Genomic DNA, 22197 nt, shown 5'->3' with positions numbered 1-22197 from the left:
ACAGAAATAAGTACCAGAAATCTTCCTGGGAAGGAGCGGGACGATGAAGGGCAGCCGGCTCATAAGGCTGACAACCTCATGCCATCTGTTAGTCTCCACGGCCTGTTAGAGGGATAGTTTTTTTTTTTTTTTACTTTGAGGTGCTGAAATTGTGTAAATCCGACAAAATTATAAGCTCAATTTCCTTCACTGTCACAACAGTTTTTCATTCACGGTGTATTATTAACCATCATGCCATGAATTTTGAGCCACGCTGTTCAGAGGGAGGGAACATTTCCTCATACGCAGGCCTATGTCGGGAGCTGAGCAGACATATTTCAAGGATATGCATCATGCACACAGAGAACAGTGAGTCATCAAAATCCGATTTACAACGTGGAGCTGCAGATGTCTTAATGAATTGCTGCAAACAATTTCTCTAATCCCAAGTGCTGGAAAGTATGGAAAGAAATCTTACGAATCTGAAGCCAAATATACAGTAAGAAATAGAACTGAGACCTTCCACAGACTGAACGTGACCGATAGAGACTTGCTATGACGTCACTGTCAGAAGCGTCTGAGGCCCATATCTAGAACCTAACGAAAGCAACGATTACCTAGGTTTAGGGTATGAGGATAATTACGTCTTATCTTAAATAAACAAGATGGCGGATATCAGCATATATACTTTTATAATAAAAATAAGAATTTACGACTTTGTAACTTTAAGATATGCGGCAGTTTCTGACAATTGCATTCCACAAGATGGATCTGCATGTATTCTTTCATTATCTGAGATAGAAATAAATATTTTATTTGCAGCGGCGAGTATCCTAGGAAATCATCTATTAATTTAATAATTGAGACTACCACTGCATTTGTCACTATAAGCTCGTTATATAGTGTATTCCGTTCAAACCTCCCACATTTTAATTAATAATTGCCAACAAATTGTGATAAATTATGGATTATAATTAACACTAGATGAAAGAAAAACTCAAAGAATTTTATTTCCGTTTTTCTTCAGTGAAGCTACAGTATTTGGCCGCGCATACTTTGACATGTTGGAATAGTTCCTGTATCCCAAGGTAGCCCATCTACAGCCTAACATAATCTTCTAACAAGATACCCCCCCACCCCAAATTGCGGTCTTGATGTTCGGAGGTCCCTCAATGCCACCTTCCAAATTCGCTGGATTGGACGTGGCGGACCAATTCGGTGGCCACCATGGTCACCGGACCTCACTCCGCTCAATTTCTTCCTCTGGGGTTACGTGAAGAACCGTGTGTTCGTGCCTCCAGTGAATGACCTCCCAGATTTACGAGCCCGCATCCATGAAACGATTGCTACTGTACCAATGGACATGTTGGAAAGAACGTGGCAAGAAACTGAATACAGATTGGATATTGTTCATGCTACTAATGGTGCATACGTAGAGGTTTATTAGCGTGTCAAATAAAACTTTTTGAGTTGTTCTTGTATTTCCTATAGCTTCATTTTCCTATCATTCATACTTTCTGTTCCAAGATCTGACCAAATGTGGGAGGTTTGAATGGAACGCCATATTTAGCAAGTACTTCAAATTCTACATACCCCGTGATAGATATGACGTCAAGAAATTACATCGAACTTGACATGTGGAAACACTGGACATTCTGTTCACTTTATTTATTGAATTACATAGAAGAAAGAATCTCTTCAGCATGAAGATGCAATCCTTTTCCATTTCGCAGAAATAGACAGCTGAGAGAAAAAGAGAGAGAAGGGGGGACGAAATAGATAAAGAAACGGAAAAAAAGATAAAAGGAAATAAAGGGACATGAAAGTGATTCTCACACAGAATCAATCCATCTAAGAAATTTATATTTAGCATATTCGAAAGTTGTCATGGGAAACACAAACAGATATACAAAATTTCTGCATGGTTGCATACAGCACATTCAAGTGAATTTGAAAAACCACCTACTAATGATCATATCTTCCTTCCATCCGCCACTATGTCTGTCCGCAAGAAACACCTCAAAAACTACCTGGCATATTTTCATCAAATATGACAAGCATTTTAGGTCTGTATTTAATTATGTAGGTCAATTCTGACTTTGTTTAATTGCGCTTATTTCAATGTTTACCTTGCTCAACAGCCTAAATATACGCTTTCAGATTGAATTCTTTGAGAGATATTGTTTAAATTCTTTGTATGATATTTCTATGGTTCCATACAGTGTCGAATTCGCTTAAGTTATTCCGTTTCAGGGCCCAAGTTACTTGCAAGCTTCCATATAATTTGGGGGGTACGTCCTTCAGGTAGACCTACTGATCTGACAGAAAGGGGTTTGGAGAGCATTCATTTTAAGTACCCGCGAACCCTACGCGGGAACTTTAAACCTTGCACATTACTCACCCTTAAATCGATATAAAAGTAAAGTAATTAAGCACCACACAATGAAGACGTATGTAGGAATGGAGGTATAGATCCACCATTCTTGCCTTGTCATTAGACGGAGGAGACGAGTCAGCTTCACACACCCACCGCTTTACCCCAGGAGAAAGAACCCCCCCCCCCGTACCCATTGAATAGGAGGATGGGTGAACCCCAGAGCCTGTCTGGACGTTGTAGCGAAGAGAAAAACCTCTGGTCGCTAACGGAAATCGAAATTGTGACGTTCATGACGGAACCCGATGCTTTTCGGCTGAGATCTCCAGACTCCGTTTTGTATTAATGTTTCCTAGAAACACGAGTATACTTGTAATTTCTTGCCCATTACACGTGCATAGTCGGCATCGTTGTGCAAACAATTAGCCTCCTGTCCACCAGACACGCTCTTCTTTTGAGTATTACTGTGTGCCACACAGCAGACATAGCAGTCGTCATAAGTAAACAAAATGAACACATTTGAATGCCACTCCAACTTTACAGAAGTCCGTTATTCTTAGTCACTTTATAAAATAAACTCATGAAGAACATTTACATGGCCATGTGTTTTGTTTTGGCTATGTTTATTCATGCATCCAGTTCAGAAGCACCATCCAATACAAAACACAGTTTAAAATAATGTAAAATTGTTTATAAAGTTCGAATGGTTACTATTTTCGGACCTCCGTATGGTCGCCACATTAACTGACACAAGAGTACTCTTGGTGGTCTGGAAGAGGCAGGGGCGATTCCGCGAATATTAATTACGTATTAAAGAAAAACACATATTTCACATGCACTGTAGAATTATGAGAATCAGAGCGGAAGGAAAGAATATTTAGCTGCAGAGCTGCCAGAAGATGCTTGAAGAATACAGGAGAAAGAACCGGTCCCAGCCACCCTCGCCTTCGGCTGATGGTTGGATAATATTTATGAAAGTAAATATTTTATGGTGTAATTTAATGGAAATTGGAGTCTCTGGGCGCTTTGTGAAGCTGGGATGTGCATAAAGTTCACATTGCGATATGGCACATGGCTTATGATGTCCTTTATGATGGCTTAATAACAATCGCATTATTACTCCAAGCAGGCGGCTAGGGGTGGAACATGAAAGGAAGACTTTCTATTTCCGGGTGCAAAATTGTTTATGAGAGAGAGCTCGAGTTTTAACAAGGTAGGGCCTATGTTCGCCAGAGAGAAACGAAGCACGTATTTCGGGATATAGATAGTCTTTTATTTTACCGGGTTGTGTAGGCACCATCAGGTCTTCAGTAGGACTCAGGCTGTCTTAAAATTATGTAAGAGAGAAAAAACAAAAAAGTAAGGAAAGACGAGGGACATAGAGAGATAATAGTGAGAAAGAGAAGAAAAGAAATTTAGTAGCTGTGAATCGCTGTGTGATTATCTTCCTTCAAAGATAAAAAGAAATAGTTTTCAGTTCTCGGAAACTTGGAATTTACAAGTCTCCGTTGACATATATATAAATACAATTATTTGTTAAACTAAATATTTAGCAGGGAAATTAGTTACAGTTTGAGTCATCTCACTGACTATATAGGTACGTAAAAGTGAAGTCGCTGTACTTATCCAGTCATTACTCCATAAAAACAACAGTTGATGTGGAGGTGTAGTTCCATATTTTCTTAACTTCAGAACTAGACAGAGTTGAGAGATCAGCTTCACTCTCCTTCCCCCTTGTCCTGGAGGAACAATCCTCTCTACTCACTGCATAGGAATTTGTGTCGATCCCACAGCCTGCCTGGATACCGTGAAGAGAAACGAATTCTACCCCAGCTGGGAATCTAACTTTAATTCCGCAATCGACAAGACCGTAGTCTAGTCATTATGTTATCACGTGTTGGGGTGACCTATAAGAAGGTTTCTGAATTGGATGATTAGATTTATTGCACCTAATACATTCACAGATCAGGACTACAGGCAATAGAGCGCTATCGCTGATCTACACTCTTTACAGTTCACCGGCACATGCAGTAGGGTTCTCGGTCCTCACTTGTCATATCTTGTCAACGGATTTATCACAGTCTCACTGTAACTTTAAATCACAGCTTAATTCCTTTCCTAACAATATTCTGCAACTGCCAGTTCGAAAGACTACTCAGTTCAGTTCCTCTGCCCCCAAGCTCATATCCTGGCAAGCTGGCGTCTCAAAACTCGACTCTTCACTTCTCGATTACTGTTCTATTCTCTTGAACTCCTTTTTATAACTACTTAGCACTGACCACGCAGAAAATACAGTCTCTATTTTAAGAAGGCGTTTTGACTGGTCCGTTTCCTACCAATGCACGTCCTATTGCTCTCTCGTATGCTTGCGCAGAAATGTGTTTACAGAGTCGTTGCCTAGTAATGGGCATATGTGTCTCAATATTAATTGAGCTCGTTTGGTTGTATTTAAATATGTATGCCTACATATTTCACCTTCCAGCCGCACTAGGCCCTGGGGTTGACTCAGCCTCTAACAGAAATGAGTACCAGGAATTAAGTAAATAATTTTCCTGAGGAGTAAAGCGCGGTCGGCGCGTAAGGCTGACAAATTTACCGCCATTTTGAGCTGATTGTCTAGATAATGTGAGACCCTCAACATCTCACAACCCTATGGGCCTTCATGGCCTGTTACAGGGATAGCTTTACTTTTTATTTTAACTTTTATACCTACATAATTCAGCATTTACCGAGGCTGTTTTCAAATGTCATATCTTTTAAAATCTGCAGGTTTCCGCTCCCCCACATATATTCATGGTGCAGTGCTTAATTAGTTAAGCACAGGATTGACGTGTGAACCTCAATCTGCAACAGTTTCCGGTATCGGTAAGTTATTTCCTGCGTAATGACATAATGACATAAAGAGGCCATCATATAGCAGGGAAAATTTAATGAGCGGTAAAGAAGTAAAGTTTGTCCTGGCATTTTCCACCACGACGAAAGATATTCATAACAGAAATTGTACCTTATATCTCAGTTAAGTCAGAGCACAGTTATATTTTCGTACAAATAGCGGTTTCTGAGAAAACTGATATGGCTAGGTTTGGGCTTTATGCGAACAAAGGAATTATTACATTTCATTAAAACAAAAAACTAACAACCTGACATCTTTTAGTGTAAAAACGCTGAAACCAAAAAACCGTTGGGATCCTTCTGGTAGTTCCAAAGACGAAATATGGGCGCTGAGAGGACTGACAGGAACATTCTGCACATTGAAAGTTAAAACCATTGACATTCCAACTTCCTACCCATGTTTTTGCCACCAAACAAATAACTTCATAATTAACTAAACAAACTGACAAGCCTACTGTATGTATGTGAAGCAATTAAAGGAATAATACGTATATTGGAATAACGAGAGCCTGCAACGTATGCAGGAAAGCCAGGTGACGCATTTCGTCGTCCAAACAAGTTGAGGTTCCATAATTGGATAGATGACGCCTCATCGTTTGTACGCGGACATTAGGCTAATTACTGAAAGTACAGCAGCTGTTTAACGTGTTATGAACACAACATCTAGTAATGAGGAAAAGCAAATGTTACTTTTGAGATAAGAAACGTCAATCAGAGAGAAAATTATGTCTGGGATGTAACAGCCTGTATTTTAATTGCTAAGCTGACTGGTTAACTACCTGACTCAACGAACGAACGATAGACCGACTGTCTAATGCTTTAACCCGCATTCTTTGGCAATAGAACTCCTAGGTTCAACACCGCTTACGACATCGTCAGCTACTGGATACAATCCCAAGCACGTAGCTACCAGTTCACATGAACACACTCAATTTCCTTAATATCAGTTTTAATGTTATCGTCACGTATTTTCCCAAGTCTTCCACTGGAAGACTTCTATGAGATTTCCACGACAACATTTTTGGGAAAACATATGGAAGGAGCTGCTCTGGAGAAGAAAATCTCAAAAGGGATCTTAAAAAAGAAGGGTATGAAGATTCATCCGAATCAGAACACTCAAGCCGTGGGCTCTCGTGAAGGTAGAAATGAACTATCAGGTCCGTCAGACGCAACGACTTTCTTCAATATACAATACGTTTGTTGGCTTCCCAAAAAGTAGGCTAATTCCTGCGTCGATGCCACAGAAAATATACCTAAATTAAAATTAAGAATTTCTGGGAAGAACTACTCCCCTAATTTCCTTCAACATGACACTGCTCTCATAGAAAACGACCCCTCCAACAATTCTTCGTTGCCCCGGGAAAGTGTTTACCTAGCAGTTGCCTAGCAACTGACCTACAGAATCTCCGTTTGTAAGGCACGGGCCGCCTAGAAAACGACGCGTCAGTTTTTCTCTTCTTGCGTGTATTCGTTGACGCGGGGACGTTTTTACCCAGCCTTTACCTGTAACGAAAGGAGGGATACACGTACAGACACACAGACTGATGGGAGGGATTTATGAAGGAGGCCGTTGTGATTGGCTTAGGTGTCATGATATTCATGAAGATTGGTTCTGGCATCCAAAAGTTCACAGGAGGAAACACATATGCGGCCACAGAGACACGCAGACAACAATGTGATTTCATACGCATATATTTAAAGGTAAAAATTAAAGCTATCCCTGTAACAGGTCGTGAAGGAACATAGGGTTGTGAGACGTCGAGGCTTCCACATTTTCTCTAGAATTGGCTACACAGATGTCCGTAAGTTTGTCAGCCTTACGCGCCGGCCGCTCTTCACCCCCCAGGAAGATCCCTGGTACTCATTTCTGTTAGAGGTTGATTCGATCTCAGGGCTATGGCGAGGTTATAAGAGTTAGATCCGTTGAAAAAATCCACCTTCTCGGGACTCGAGCCCGCGACATTCCCGCTTGTAGCATAGTGCCTCTGCGCATACACGTATATTTGCCTTTTCATTATAAGGAAAGCAGGCTAGTAAACCAGTGTGAAACAGTATACGAACTGCAAGTGAAGCTGCAGAGACAGTTATAGATTTCTATATCGCTGAATAATGTTTAAATTTGTTAAAACCTATAGGACTGTGTAGGTACACAAATTTGCATCAGGTGCGATATCACTTATCGACTCCTGGCCTTAGATTTTTTGGGGAAATAAAACATAGTTTTTCTTACACAGAGAATCCTGGCTTATAAACACTCACTATTCCATTAGATACTATCTCTTCGGCCAAGCGGACAGAATGTCCTGTAAAAGTAGTAGGAAACCGACTTAATATTCAGGAGGCCTCGACATCGGCTGTCCTCTATACAGATTCCGTGGCTATCACAATTTGCCCTGGGAATATACACTAATATTAACCCAAACACTACCACGACCCAGTACTTCACATCTTCTGGAATTTATTATTCACAAACCATCCTACATTTAATTAATAAACAGACGGATCGATTGGTTCCATTCGATTGTGTGTTAACTACAAAGTATTTGCCTATAAGTTAATAAAAGTATTGGTCTTGCAATGCAAAAAAAAAAAAAAGAATAAACATCCTGAAATTTTAAAGAACATTTTTGGAGGAACGGAGAAAATTACGAAAGTACCCAGCTTGACAGCCGGTGTACCAGCAGAGATTAAAACTATGTACATTCCGAATTAATCAAATCTAAGGTGGGCTCATTGTAAGTTATAACAAATGCACCTTTACTTGTCCACTTTTATTAATGCACATTCCATACTACGGTTTATACCCTTGTTCTTCCTGTCTTTCCCTCCCATTCCTGCTTCTTGTCCTTCTGTCTTCCTCCTTCTTTTCGGCATATTTCCTTCTTTTTTCTTTTTTCTTTCTGCTTCCTTCTTTTTCCCTTTTAATCTATGGAATATGATACATTTAAATTACATTTTGACTTTCCCCTGCAAATAACAACAAACTGTGGAATATGAACATGAGAAATATTCTAAAAATTCGTACGCGAAATTATCTACCCCGTAAATTCCAGATTATTAGCTTCGAGCAGCAATTTCCCAGTACAAAATGACCGACAACAAACTCCAATTGAAATGTCTATCATGCGGCAGCATCAGTGAAATTTACATGAAAGCAGCCGCTCACGTGGCATTACACGACAGGCAAAGCGGATCGAAATGTTGTACGATCTTTTCAAACGTGAATATTGAAAGGGTGGTGTTCCTAGTGGGGCAGAACTAGAAGGGAAAGACGCTTGTTCAATGGGGCCATATTAAATTACAAGACATCTCCCCTTTTGACGTATATATCCGCTAGGTATGAGAGGCAAATTGTGTCTCAGTGGAACTCATAAGAAGGGTAATTAAGCCATTACGTTAAATGCGCTCAATTTATATTATACAGAGTTTTAGAAAGAAGATGGATTAGATCATTCAATTCATTTTTCTTTTACTTACTTACCCATGGAGCTGAGCCCTTCTGGAGAAACCGCCAATTCTGCAGCTACTCAAGAAATTACCAGCATTTTATGGAACCCGAAGGTTTATTACCGTGTTCGCAAGAGCCCTCCGCTGGTCCCTACCCTAAGCCAGATGAATCCAATCCATATCATCCCATTTTATCTCTCTAAGATCCATTTAAACATTGTCCACTCACTTACACCTTGGTGTTCCCCGTGGTTCTTTCTTTCTGGCTTTCCCACCTATATCCTATATGCATTCCTCTACTCCCCCATTCGTGCTACATGTCCTGCCCACCTCATCCTCCTTGACTTGATCATTCTAATTATACTTGGAGAAGAGTACAAGTTATGAAGCTCCTCATTATGCAGTTTTCTCCAACTGCATAATGAGGAGCTCCATAATTTGCACTCCACCAATTTTATATAATAAATTCTTATTCCCGTAAATATTTAGAGATTCATGTCCATTTTCACAGGAGATGCACCTAGAAACGCATTAGGTTTTCGTGTAGTGTCCGTTTTAACCAAACTCGGAATTTCCGGTAAACTTTTAGTGAGACTGAGTCCACTTGGTACTGCGGCCACTACTGGCCAATTGTACCAGCCCCAGATGATAGGTGAGGGTGATTGGGAAGCAACTGGTCGACCGAAGATTGACAAGGGAAACCGAAGTACTCGGAGGAAACCTATCTCAGTGCCAATTTGTCCACCACAAAGCCCACATGACCAGACCCGAACTCGAATCCGGGCCGCCGCGGTAGGAGTCCAGCGTCTAACCGCTTGAGCTATGACGCTGCCAAACTCTTACTGAAGTAAAGTAGAAAAAATAAAGTTGTCTCTGTGTTTAACTATTTAAGCACTACGCCATGATGACGTATGGGGGAGTGGATTTATAGATCCATGTTTTCTTGACCTCGGCACCTGGAGGTGAGTGGTCAGCTTCACGCTCCTGCTACTTTAACCCTTGAGAAAGAGCCCCCAGAACCCATTGGGTAGGAAGTCAGGTGGGCCTCAGACCTGGAGGACGTGGAGAACAGAAAATTTTTGATCCTATAAGGGCTCGAACTCTGACCCCTCACTCGTCCAGTCGGTAATCAATCGCTATACCGACTGCACTATTCCGGCTCTTAATTTTAATAAAGACCTCTCAAAATGAATTTTAGAAATTCTTCCAACGGTTTAGACTCTGAGATTAGGTTCTTTTTACTTGCTAAGAACTCCTGAAGACCGAATAAGAAGAGCATAATGCCATGCGTGACTTAATATCCATAAACAATTTGACGGTTTACTCAGCTTAAAATTCCCTCATGGATTCCACAATCATGGAGCCATGACTCTTTCCTCCGCCACGTGCAAGCAGCCTTGATTCAAATTAGTCGTGCGAATCATGACAGCCGAATATGTCATGACTATGCAGAATATACGCCATATGGCACAACATTTCTTCTTTTAAATTTCATATATTTTTTTCCTCTCTTTCCATTCTATTCGTTACACGGTGTTTCTAAATGACGCCCTGACATATTAAACGGGGTCTACCAATTTTAGCTGTCCCATCCTCTCTGACAAACACACACGTACACACACACACACACACAAGCCATTCCAATATTAAAAACGACCCTTCCTTCTCATTTTGGCTACCGTCATATGCATTACTTACCCTCAGGATGAAAGCGGGCTATGACATTTAAATCTAAACGATGTACGACTCCTGAAGGGGCCGCATAGAATTGAATGCTTGTTCTCGAAAGCCACATTCCCACATTCAACTCTAGCTGGGACAGTCCAAGAATCGAACTACTGATTTATAGGAAGATTGCTTGTATCGTACGACTTTTCAGATGTAATGTTTAACGGTAAATGGTTTCGCGAACATAAATATTGTGTTATGACGCCCGAAAGTCGGAATACTGATGTCAGAATAAACGTTTATTGCTAGGCAACGACACGGTAAACACAACAATAGAGTAATTTTCGTTGCTATGCAACGGCGTTATAACGACGCCTTCCAAACAATAGACTGTGTTTTCTGCGTGGACAATGCAGAGTTGATATATAGAAGAGTCCAGTTGAGAAGAATAGTACCCGTCCTCTCGTCAGACAGGGCGCCCACTAAAACAAGACTGTAACTGTCAAACAGTAATAAATATCTGGTCATGAGCCACAGGAGGGTGCTTGACACAAAGACTTACTGACTGACTGGCCGTCAGTCGCAATGTGAATTTGACTTTGAGAAGAATAGTGTACAGTTTCGAGACACCAACCCACAGGTCATGAGCTTGGGAGCAGGCGAACTGAATTGAGTCGAATCTCTGGAATTTGCAGTTAGCAGAATACTTGAGAAGAAATGACAAGAAAGGAATTAGGCGGTGCAAGGAAAATTTCATATGTTTTGAAGTGACAGTGAACCTGTTATTAATCCGTTGCCAGAATACGACTATTGAAGACTGAGAAACTTAGTATGTGTACAAGGATGAACTGAAAGTGTGTACGTAGAAGAGTAGTATAGCTGTAATTGCCTGTAACCCCAAGCACTGTGTATAATATGTCAATAAATCCAATTATCCAATGAAACATGTCTATTAGTCACGTGCAAACCCCTACACGTGACAGTATTATGGTACGTGGTCACGTAATTTCTAGACAAAGTGCCTACTAATTATTTTACATTTGTAACGGTTTTGTGGCCGGTCAAGGTAGCCGAGCGGTCTAAGGCAAGTACTGTCTTCGCTCGCTTGGAAACCGGGATCGTGGGTTCGAATCCAACTCAGGGCATGGTTGTTAGTTTGTGTGTGTGTGTTTTTCTGTGTTTGTGTACAGGTACAGGCCTTGCGACGAGCTGATCACCCGCCCAAGGAGTCCTACCGAAAGTGTAAGTTCTAGAAAAACCGAAGTGAAAGGAGAAGCTCATGGAGGTAGGCCTAGGCCCACTGGGGCTGAAATGCCAAGGAAAAAAATGGTATTGTAAAACTCTTAAACGGCGTATGTTCCGGACAGCTAATAACTTAAATCTTACACAGGTGTCACCTCAGTCGTGCTCATTTATTAATAAGGATAATTGAAATAAAATTATAGTCTTAATGGACATTGCCCATTCGCCTGTTTTTATTTAAAAACATTTCAGAGACTGGATGTTGTCAGCCTCCTCACCTTGGCCCAATCAATAGAGCTAGTCTCCGTCTCACGATCGAATGAGCCCAACAACGTTTTCACCCGAGGACGGAGTCAGAATACATTCTTCGAAAAGTTGCTTTAAATAAAAACCGGACTATAAGTAAGATCCAAAAATTCAATAATCATAATAATACATTATTTTCACAGACATTTCTACAGCTAAAATATATGTAACACAAATTTCTCATTATATTCTTTCGAGTTTATTTTAATGTGCAAGTTATATGGAATTACATAAATGATTGTTAGTTATGCCCTTACAAACAAAAACTAAAAATAATTCCAAAACTTCAAGAGCACTTCGAGTGAAGATCTTGAGTTGTATTTGTTAGTTTACTTAACTATGCATTTTAGCTGCATAACTTATATATAAAGCACAAAATAGGGGGATGAACGTGAGAGTAAGTGTCAAATTGGGAAGAATATGAAGTTAATTAACAAGGTCTATATATTAAATTTTTTTCTACAAATTTCGCCTTCAGAAAGTGAAGTTCGTCAGTAATAATAGCCGTCCTACAGACTAGGCTTGAACCTGCAGCCTCCGGAATGAGAACAGAAGCACTCTTCACTCCAGCACGACCTTCAGAGAATAGAGCGTTATTCTAGTAAAAAGAAAACCTTCGCAACGGAACTACGTAAATTAGCGGAATCAGTAAAATGTCCTGGCAATTAAACAGACAACTGGTATTATGCAATTTGCATCTAAAACCTTCCCCAATCTGTCAACAAGGGCGCTAGAATGGAGAATAGGAACATCATTTCTCTTTCTTGAGATTGTCGAAAGTGATACAATATTTCAGCCGATCACAGTGGTTCACGGTCTACGGCATGAACCGTCATTGCCCTCTCGAACTCTGTGGTCGTGGGTTTGAATCCCACTCAAGATATGGATGTCTGCGTTGATTCTGTATGCAGGTAGCAGCCTTGAGAGGCGCTGGTTCCCCTGCCAAGGAGTCATACTGACTGCGTACAGATTAAGAAACTGAAAAGCGGCCAAGGCCCAACATAAAGCTACAGAGCCATATACAGATACAATATTTCCCCGATCCACTTGTAGAAAATACTAAAAATCGCGCCATGTTAATTTCGCCACTTGCAGGAAAATGTTCGTAAAATTTTCATTGTGCAATTCTTTCGGTGAACCGGAGAAAGCCAGCTGGTCAGCACAGTTGATATGTGATATACACGTATTTCAAATTTCCCATCTTCTGCTTTTCTAGGAACGTAGGATAAATCTTGCAGGGCACGTGATAAAACATTGTTTGAGATTTCAAGTTCTCCCAGGAAGGAGCTTAGAGATGTAAGAGAAAACGCCCGTCTGCATTTTGCTGACATATACTCGCTTTTTGGTGTACAGGTATCAGCTTTACTGAGTAGCTTGTTGCCTCCATAATCAGAGTGTCTATCAACAACGCTACTCAGGGATCAAGGCTTTTCTTCGTATTGTCCATAAAAAAAAAACTAAACTCCGTGGCCTGTAATCCGCAAGCGAACTATACCGACTGAGCGATCGCCGCTTGTCGGTGAAGTTACTGCCAACATTTGCCGATAGAGCGTGTCACGTGGTCAGCGCAAAGGATCCCCACGGCCGTTGATCTCGGTTTTCTAGACCGGAGCAGCTACTTCCTTGAAACAGGTCCTTAATTATCCTCACGAGGCTGAGTGGAACCCGTTCCAGACCCACTACTTCGCACCGGGATTTGAACTCGGAACTCTGGATCTGTAGCCAGGAACTCTGACCACTAGACCACAGAGGCGGTTTGTATTGTTCATAACAGGAAATTAAAAGTAGAACGTTATTCGGGGACAAACGCGGACATAATAACACCATAAAATTAATTCTTTCTTAAATTCGTAAACAGGACAAAGATCTTAAGTGATAGCTGAGCCGCATCTCAGGCTCTCACATGGTGAGAGCTGCACCGTACAACGTCGTCAAATTATTCTGTTGATACAGTGTCGCCCCTTGCGACTGCAACATTATACCAAGTCGCACTACACGCAACAGTTGATGTGGTTTAAATCTATAGCTCTACAGTCCTTTGTTAAACCTTAGCCGCTTTTTTAGTTTCTTAATTTTATACGCATTCGGTAGGACTCCTTGGATGGTGGATGAGTCCGTCGTAAAGCCGCGACTTTCATACAGAACAACACAAACACAATAAAAACACACAGGGATCCATGAATCGATTGGGACTCGAACCCACGATTTTAGTGTTCGAGCGAGCGAAGACATTCAGTGCCTTAGAACGCGCTGCAACTACGATCGGTATAGAGGAATGAATACACGGTAATATGTATCCTTGCATTTTATTCAAGAGACATGAAGGCCTCAGAAACCCATCCGGCACAGCAGATATTCAGGTCTGGGTATCGAAAAAAGTTAACTCCTGAATACAAGCATACAGTGCTGCCACTACACTGACACTCAGCCGCTAAGGAGGAAGTGGACTCACTGAGTTACCCTGTCTGGTCTAATTTAGATAAACCTTCTGACTCAGAAACCTTTCGTCGGCGTTTCGAATCGCTCTGTTCTTTTGACAATTTCCATCTCGTCCTGCACCTGCTCCCCTTGGCGCCACGACAATTAGAGCCGGGAAATTATACGCAGGTCATTACAGGGTACACAAACGTGTAATGCTTCATGCAGCTTTACTTCGCTGAGAGAGGTAAGCTAAAACTCGGTCCTAAATGAATTCAGAACAATGTGAGAGACGACTTTGAATATAACGCCGTGTAACCTGTTGATAGTGAACCGATAATTCGGAGGAACAAGTCGCCTCAGCCTTCATGGTAGAAGAATAAACCAAAGAGAAATGAATATTGTCATGTGTTGGATGTATAACGCACGATAAATAACTTCACGCCTTATTCGATATAGCGTATTTATTGCACATTCGCTCTCACAATTACACAATTTACAATCTCACAATTACTGTCATTGGCAGTATCACAAATACTAGACTGCAATTAACTGGTTACTCTCTCCCTAGTAACTGGCTACTCACTACATCGTAACTGGCTAATCACTCACTACTCACTAACTAATTACTCACTACTACTGAATAGTGTTCGCTGCTCCTTCTTTAGCTTCGGCACAGACAACACAGAAAACAGTTACGTGATAGGTACCGCTGTTGCCTGACGCCGTGTTTACAGGTTGCCTAGCAACACTGTCGAGTGTTGTTAACTGCTATGTAGCAACTGCGGTATCCCTTGGTAACGTCACTGTGGGAGGGGGCGGGGTGTTGATTGGATTGTTATCGTAGCAGCGGCAAATCTCCGAAGGTGTTACGTCACCGCTGGAGGGGAAAGGGGTGTCCTGCATAGCGCAAATACGTCACAATATGAAGCAGATAGCAAGCAAAAACATCGGTTGAGTTTCAACTGATCATACGGGATTATACTCCAGAAAATAAGACTTTTCATAATCACTTCTGTGAAGCCCTCGGAACCTATAAGATGAGAGATATTTCGACGTCAGATACTGGTACTGAAAGAACATTGGTGTGGAAATTGTAAATGAATTAAGAGTATCCTAGTGCGTGGGGAACACCTCACCCCTAAAGATTATCTTTATGACGTTAAATGAAACAATAGACTGACCTGCATCTATTTTGATTATGGTTGCTGCTTTGATTTTGCTAAGAAGATTTGGCCTCGTACTTAATCAATTAAAAATATGCAAATAAGACCTGTAGCAAAATGAAGGCATGGCTCCACTGTTTAACCTTCTGTGCTAGATAAAGTAAAGTGGTTAGCTTCACACCTCGTGGAAAAAGAACCCAGTATCCTTCGGAAAGGAGGCTGCGCTTTACCTAGGGTTCATCAGGACGCTCTACAGCTGAGAAAAATATGTCTTCCGACAAATGCGGAGCCTCGATTCTCCGTCTGCCTAGTCCATACCTTCATCACGAACTGGCGAATGCATGAAACACAAAAGAACTTCCGAAAATTTTGTCTAAAATAGTGTACGAGTTTCCTAACGCATAAGAAAATCTTTGAAAATCCATTGGAACTGTCAATTTACTATATCTTATTCATTATTTATTACACAATTTTAACGGACAAATAAAAATGACCGCTTAATCTGGAAAGTTGACTCCTTCTATGTCTGCAGGTTTGCATCCTCAAAACTTCGGAATTGGGAAAACATTTTCTATGAATATTTGAAATAATTTAATTTTAGTATGTATTAGGTCGTTATAACTACTGCTTTACTAGAAACTGGAATATAACTAAATTTTATTTGATAAATATCAATCACTGCACAAAATAGTGGGGCACGATATAAAATACAAACATACGTCTCCTTAAGGTCTACAAGTTTATTTCAGATGAGTATCATAAGTACGAAATTTACAGAAAAATATGTCTGGCCTATATTCGTAATATCTATAGTGTGATTAAAATTATAACGATAACTACACTGGAAATGAAGCAATATCAAGCACTCTTTACGGTTTGAATCCTGTTGTATATTAGATATGTCTGTCAACACAACGTTACTATCTTCAAATGAAGATGAAAATAAATACTGTCATATCACTGTTATTTAATGTGTTTCGACCTTTTCTGGGTCATCATCAAGCACAACGAATTATTAAAGTAGAAAACAATTAATTTTCATTGAAAAGAGGTCGACTCTTCCACTGCAGTTGTTTATAGCGTCAGTCTGAGGGTCCTCAGGATCAGGATTCATCAAGGCCCGCTCATCCAGATCGGTTCTTATGTAAGTAGAGAGACAGACACATGTGCAGAGTGACAGCGAATATACGAGACTGTCACCCAGTTGAATGGCGGCCAGGCCACACGCAGACCCCATCGCTTCCTGTCGCCTCGCTGTGTGTGGCGCTCAACACGTCACCCGTCAGGCCTTATTACTGTGGACACACTGGAGGACCGGGGTTCCAGTCATGACCGCGGATCACGAGATCTCTTCTAGTGACATTGGTATTTATTCTCGTAACGTAGAACACGTGGGAGAGAAGAGAAAATTTCTCATGGGTAACTTTGGCGCAGTTGAGATTACCTTAGATGAGCAGGGTAGGAAGAAGAAATTGGACCCACTTTAAGCAGGACAGGTTGCGAATGCGGTCCTTTGTGAACACAGTAGTTAACATTGGGATGGCATAAAGGGCAGGGAATTTCTTGACTAGCTGTGTAACTATTAGCTTCTCATGAAGGTCTGTGTACCACAGAATTCTTTTTATATAACAAGGATGTGCGGGTATAGACGGGATTCAACTAGTTTAGAAATGGGTTCAATGACGGACATTTCTGAAAACTGTACTTACGGATTCCCTAAAAACACGAAAATTTTTAATCACTAAAATTATTCAACTTCTTACGGAATATCCTGAGCTATAGGCAATTATGCCGGTCACGGTAGCCGAGCGGTCTAAGGCATGTACTGTCTTCGCTCGCTTGGAAACCGGGATCGTGGGTTTCAATCCCACTCAGGGCATGGATGTTTAGTTTGTGTGTATGCGTTTTTCTGTGTTTGTGTACAGGTTGAGTCCTTGCGACGAGCTGATCACCCGCCCAAGGAGTCCTACCTAACGTGTAAGATCTAGAAAAACCGAAAGTGAACGGAGACGTTCATGGAGGTAGGCCTAGGCCCACTGGGGCTATAGTGCTGAGGAAGAAAAAAAGGCAATTATACCTTAGCTGTTTTGGTTTGTTAAGGTTGATTTAATTGGTTTTGTTTGCTAAGTTATGTTGGTTTGATTTGTTCGACTTTTTAGTTCTTTGGTTGGTGTGTTTGTTTTCGTAGTTAATTAGTGTAGTTGGTTTCGTCGGTTGGTTGATAGATTTCCTTAGTTTGGTTGGTTTGATTTTTTCGACCTTTCAGTTCTTTGGTTGGTGTACTTGATTTTGTGGTTTCTTCTGTTGGTTAGTTGGTTGGAAGGTTGCTTGGCCTTGTATGGTTTAGAACAAAATGAATTTTTTTTTCTCAGCAGCCACTATCCTCGAGTACTATCGTTCTGCTTATGATTAACTCCTGTAACAACTCTACAATGATGCAATAGGCAGGCCTAAGGAACTCCCAAGAAAGATCTTTTTTAGTTTATTTCAATAAGTACAAAATGTTTGTTAGCTCGACACTAATGCTTCCCAAGATGTGAACCCAAAATTAAGCGGTTGAAAAAAAATCCGTTTCTTGTTGCTTTCGATGTCCTCGCTCCATTTCTGCAAATTCAGTTCTTGCTTCTTAATTCCTTGATTTATCTTTCTCGCAAGAATAATCCTCTTTTTTTAATTTTTCTTCTTCCGAAGTTTGCTTCTGTGTACCTTTCTCTTCTCTTTATACCCGCCTGTCATGTCTTCTAAGCCAAGTGCTTGTTTCTTCCGTTTCAATTAATTTCCTTTTGTAACAGAAAGCGAGAGAATCCACCTGTCCGAACGTATAAATGTTACACTTAAATCCTTGAAGGTAAAGCAAATTCAATTTTCCACAACTCCCTTTCTGCTCCTTTTACTTGTTACAAAATGTAGAATGTTTGTTACAGCTGTGCCCTTGACTACACTCATCTTCTCAGAACATTTATAAAACCCCACAACATTCATTACAATAAAATTCCTGTTGGTTCTATTGCAGGTAACAACTCGCAGATCCTAGATTGATTGAAAAATCTGTTATTTACGAATTTCTGTCATTGAGGTAATGGTAAAAGTAATTAAGCACTACGCCAAAAAGGTGATTGGGGGAGTGAATGTATAGATCCATATTTTCTTAACTTCAACACTAGAGAGAGAGGAGAGGTCAGCTTCAAGTTCCGGCCACTTTACCCCCCGAGAAAACGCCCACGGTATCCATTGGGTAAGAGGTTAGTGGAAACCAGAGCATTTGTAAGAGTGATATGATTCAACAGAGCTCTCTGCCTCATTGTTCAAGTGAACCATCACTCATCACTGTGAGTGGCGGGAATAGTATCACGGTACGATTCTGTGAGTTGGCACTCGTCATTGCGATTGGCGGAAGTACTCCCACAGCATGATTCTGTGAGCTGGCATTCGTTACGGCGAGTGGCGGGAATGCTGCCACCGTATGATTCTGTGAGCTAGAACTCTTCATTACGATTGGCGAGAATACTCCCACAGTATGATTCTGTGAGCTGGCATTCGTCATTGCGATTGGCGAGAGTACTGCCACAGCATGATCCTGTGAGCTGGCAATCGTCATGGAGAGTGGCGGAAGTACTGCCACAGCATGATCCTGTGAGCTGGCAATCGTCATTGTGATTGGCGAGAGTACTGCCACAGCATGATCCTGTGAGCTGGCAATCGTCATGGAGATTGGCGGAAGTACTGCCACATTATGAGTCTGTGAGTTGGCAATCATCATAGAGAGTGGCGGAAATACTGCCACAGCATGATTCTGTCTTTCAGGTGTTATTTGCATAAGACAATTCAATCAACAAGTGTGACTTTGAAGTACTTTAACATCACACTCACTCTTTGTGAATTGACTACGATGTGTATTTAGTTTTTGCGTTGAAAATTACTCCACTAGGGATAAAGTTTTCAACATTATGCAATATGCTTTTGGAAATTATTAATGTTCAACCTATAATATTGGAACATTCCTCTTTGTTTAACGTGATCGTAAATGTAATGAAATTAAAAAGCAAGATTGGTTTCAAGCGAATTGTTAAATAACACTGACAAAAATAAATCAGATCTGAAATTTCTGTCTCGGTTTCCCTCCGTGAACTTAACGAAAATATGGAGGGTCTCTCTTGAATGTTAAAATGGGTCAATATATTTCTCATATTTATTCAGTCCGAAGCTTTATTGCAGGGTTCAAAAAGTCCTGATATTCGACCATCTCATAAGCCAATTCAATCCAGTTCTCACGTTTATTCTTTCATCCATTATAAAATTTCATTCCATGCCTCCACCACTGGTCTCTTCCCTTGAAGTTTTCTTCCTTAAAATTTGTGTACATGTCTGATTTCCTCCCGTCGTTATAACATTTACGGTTAATATTGCCCCCGTTCATTTAATCAATCTGATAATATTAGAGGTTGTGTACATATTGTCATGTGTAGGGTGGTACGCGTGACTAGAATGACGGGTTCTATTTCGGATGATTGGATTTGTTAGCACTTTGGTTGAAACCTCTCTTAATTACATTCAAATTACGGCTCTGTCGCTGATTTACATACTTCACAATCCACAGTTGCACTCACATTAGTCATCTCCTGGTAACGGAATTAAAACACAGGAACCTCGGCTTCAAATCACTCCAAGTATAACATATAATTATTTCTTCAAATCACACGCCAAGTTCTCAAATGACGAACTTTCCGTGGCTGCCACTTAAAACTCTCTCACTGTCACTTAAACTCTTAAACACTTAAACATACTCAAATGCTCTTAAATACTCTCAGATACTGAAATCTGTTCTGTCTCTAACTGCGGTGATATAATTTCCCCACAGACCACGCACAGAAAACAGCCCATTACGCCAAAACGTGTTTTCCGAACGATTGCATAACATCGGTCGCGGCACGGACTCCATAGAAATCCAGTCACGTGATAGCTGATAATGTTGCAATGTGAGTTCATTACGCTCGCGAGGAAGTCTATTTGCTGAACCGTTGCCTAGAAGCGGGTTGGACAACTTCATTGAGTGCGCTTACGCAACTGAAGGTTTTTTACTGGTCGTTGTCTAGAAACGCTCTGGCCATCGACGTCACAATATTAAGAAATTCCTCATTATTCACTTTCTAACTTCTCCTCTTACTACATGTCTATTTGATCCAAATATTTTTCTCAGCACTTTCTTCCGAAACACAAACAATTCTCTTCCTTATGTCAAAACGATAAATCAATTTCCCATTCATAAAAAGCAATGTATAAAATTAGGTTTCTGTGTATTTCAAGGTTTAGAAATTTATAGGGCAATGAGACATAAAGAATTCTGAATTGAAAAATATAAAACACTTTCGTATTTTAATCTGCACTTAGCATCGTCATGAGATTATTTTGAAAACTTTAAATTGAACATCCTTTTGAATATGAAACAGGTTATGGACCATCCTGTTAGCGACTGGATGAATTCAATGCTCCATTGCTTCATCAACGAAGCAAAAACTTGTGGAAAGGGAGAAATAACCGCTGCATCACACAGCTGCTGAGATCACGTGTTATTTCTACTCTTTATTAACTTCCCCGTAACCAAGCTATCCTCTAGTAGTCCAAAACCAATAAATAAAACAGGAGTTCGTAAAACTGCCACGGGGCATCGCTGTCTACATAAAAAGATCATTGTGTGCTTTGTACTTAAAATTCTTAAACCATGAACATATTTCTAGAAAGGATGTTTATTAGCAAATATGAAACCCTAAAGGGAAAATATATTTCTATTTATATTATTTTCTTTATTCTTTTCAAGTTAGCAATATACGTTTTGACGTTTACCATTTCTGTTTTCGAAAAGGATAAAAAATCTTCATTAAATATAATTTCGTTTGATTTTGATACAGGAGATATTTAAAGAAAATATTTATGTACGTAGTTTCCTGAGAATTATCACGTTGCGACAATGAAAGGCAAACAGTGTTTAGATGTTTCGCATATTTAAGGAAATACTCCCAAGCCGAAAACCAATTCTGTTTAATTTAATCTCTCGTTATTACTTTACATGTACAGACCTGACGAAACACTCTATGAAATTAATGTTACGAAAAAGAAAAAATAAGAAACAGAACCCTTTGATCTTCTTCGACACTTTTTCATAGATAAATGTTTACTGAACGTATCTGATTGCTGTTCTCAAGCATGACAGATTTATGAATGCCTTTGGGAATTATTACTGTCCAAGAAACTAAAAATTAAAAATACTGTACTATAGTTTCCCTTGTCCTTCTGCAAGGGTGTGAAACTTTCTGTTAACCTAAAAAAGGAAAAATCCTACAGCATGAGGATGTCTGAGATCCGAATGCTGACGAAGTTACCTAGACGCAGAAGGCACGAAATAAGAAAAGACTACNTATATATATAAAAAGTCCTTTACCACTGAAATATTTATGCATTTAATCTGTTGTCTTCCTGTCTCGTAAGACAGCGTGGTTATCTAGGTGGTTACCAGAGTTTCAGAGGGACTTAATACCTCCATTTTAGTTGTAGAATTATAGGTCATTAATTAGTTAAATAAAAAAGACTTATAAACTAACGAAGTCCGTCTTTGGGTGTGTGTGTTTTCAGGTTGTTTTTTGATTACTACTCCGTAGTTGTAAAATTTCGTTCATAACATTTACTCCCTCTACGTATCTTCATTTTTAG

Source organism: Cryptotermes secundus, unplaced genomic scaffold (genome assembly GCF_002891405.2).
Source record: "Cryptotermes secundus unplaced genomic scaffold, Csec_1.0 scaffold194, whole genome shotgun sequence".
NCBI lineage: Eukaryota > Metazoa > Arthropoda > Insecta > Blattodea > Kalotermitidae > Cryptotermes > Cryptotermes secundus.
This window is presented reverse-complemented; position numbering follows the sequence as displayed.